General features: G+C 45.6%; 1 protein-coding gene across 8 annotated transcripts in view; it reads left to right on the top strand.

Annotated features, from left to right (window-relative positions):
• LOC116846461 (protein capicua homolog) overlaps positions 1–2,255 on the top strand; it is a 121,598-nt gene that overhangs the window by 60,831 nt on the left and 58,512 nt on the right. Inside the window, exon 1 of one of the 8 annotated variants that reach the window (XM_032820282.1) lies at positions 89–1,369. The exons of the other annotated variants lie outside the window; for them this stretch is intronic. The gene's annotated coding sequence lies outside the window, so the exon portion shown is untranslated. Of the gene's footprint in view, positions 1–88; positions 1,370–2,255 lie in introns of those variants that run through there. 8 annotated transcript variants of the gene reach the window in all.

Genomic DNA, 2,255 nt, shown 5'->3' on the forward strand with positions numbered 1-2,255 from the left:
TGATTATGTGATTGCCACTTATTATGATATTAATACTTATTATTATTATTATATTACTTATGATGATTATTGATCTCTGTATATGTTTAAACATCCTAACAAATCTTTCTAAATTATGGTTATATTTATCTCTTAGATCATGTTTGTTTATTTTTTTGTATCTTTCTTATGATTTTATCTCTTTCTTTCTCGTTTTTGTATTTTATATTGTCTCTTTTCATATACTAAAGGAACATCCTCCCGTTTAATTAAATAAATAAATTGAAGACTATATCAAAGAACGAAGCAAAATCGAGTCAAGTATTCAGCTGTTTATTCGTGAAACTTCGGTGATTGCGCTTGAATTCTCCCTCGAGTCTGCGATTTGGTTCGGTCGAGTCTTAGTTAATTATCATACAACTCTGTCTTCGTAGAATTACACACGGTCATCAATTACATCCGGAAAAGACACACTTGTGCGCGTTTAATTTCGCATCGAGATCGATCCGAGCTACATCCAAGTTGGAGGAACGTGTTCTTATGCGCGGTCCGGATTTAATAATTAATCATGCGCAGAGACGATCGCATTCATGTACGTGTTAATACACTTGCATAACGTATCTATATTTTACGCGCGGAAGAATAACGTGTTCGTCGAGTTTGGAGGGAGGGTAAGAGGAAGGGGTGGTCCGGATAAGGGTTAGAGGGTCGATTGTGCTATTTGCGGACGACCCGGCGGGCCGCGATCTCGCGCGTTCAAAGCGGTGCCGCGGCTTTCTCTATCTTTTTCTCTCTTTCTCTCTCTCTGTCTTTCCTCTTCTCTCTCTTTCCTATTCATCTTACTGTGTTACGCGGTGTGCTCAGGTGCTCGTACACCTCCGCGACTGTAGAGAACGGGCTTGTCATATCGGCGGAGGCGGCGGTGGTGGTCGCGCGCAACCGAAGCATGCGTGTGCAAATTATACGCGGACCAGTTGCGAGGGGAGAATGAATGTCTAGTGCTGTGCACGTGACCCGAGACCAGCCAATAGGCCGCGGCCCATTCAACAGCATCTCACCGCCAACGCCGTAACTAGCGACACGTGGGCGCCGTTGTTTTGCTACTTTATTATCATTATTATTGCCAGTGCAGATTTCTCTTCATATTTTCAAGAGCGATCGCGTTATTAGCTCCTCCACTTTTTTCCGCTCGAATGACCATCACTGCGCGGTCTCACGTGCGTGAGATTAATATACAGCATGCGTGATTTATTGCGCCCGTTCACGTCAACTGGCCGCATTACAAAGTTCACGCAATATACGGCCGTACGCGTAATTTATTTCGTAATAATTGCAGAAGGGCAGCGGGGAAGGAAAAGAGAGCAACTCGGCAGGAAATTTGGCGCGTCGCGTAAGTGCGTTTCTATGTTTATCCTCGCCGCTCCGACATTCGTTTGTTTGTTTGTTACGCTTGTGCGATATCATCGGCGAGCGTCTGTCTATCTAATGTGCGATAATTCTTGGACCGCCGTCGGAAATTCCGAGAACCCGGTCGGGCGATATTGGTACGCCGCTGGCGTTGCGTTGCATACACGACGCTAGTCACACACATACACACACATGCATGCGCGCGCGCGTACAGCTTAGCACGGGCACATGCTTACGCATGCAGGTCTGCCCTATGTTTCTCTTCTCCTCTTCTATATCTATCTCCTCTTCTCTCTGCCTTCTCCCTTTTCGTTTCTTATTTCGTCCATGCATGCGTGTGTTGGATCACGCCGCAGGGCCGCACGCGGCATCGGCTCGTCCCAAACCGATCATTTGGTCAAACACAAAAAAAAAAAGAGAAGAAGAAGTGACGATCTTTGCCGCAGAGAGAAACCGCGAGAGTTCTGTCGACACTCGATTAACCAGTTACGGCTGCCGTGCACGAAACACGAATGAATAATACAAGTGAAAAGCATTCTTGGTCGCGAGTTTCGTCTTTGTCATGTTTTCAATGTTTAATTAATAGTTTTTGTGAGCCATGGCTTTGCGCAGGCGTGGCCAATCGTTTTGCGGATCTTCATCGCGATTCGCTTATTGAGAGCAAATTTGTCATCGAGGACGGGAAATCGAATCCCACGTCGTTATTTTGTTGTTTCTCTCCGTATATCCTCGTCGCATCCTTTATTACGAGATTCAGTTCACGCGTTCATTGTCGCATCTAGTATTCCGGTTCTCTCTCTCTCTCTCTCTCTCTCTCTCTCTCTCTCTCTCTCTCTCTCTCTCTCTCTCTCTCTCTCTCTCTCTCTCTC

This window comes from Odontomachus brunneus, unplaced genomic scaffold (genome assembly GCF_010583005.1).
Source record: "Odontomachus brunneus isolate Ranch 3 - 2012 unplaced genomic scaffold, Obru_v1 Obru_scaffold_064, whole genome shotgun sequence".
NCBI lineage: Eukaryota > Metazoa > Arthropoda > Insecta > Hymenoptera > Formicidae > Odontomachus > Odontomachus brunneus.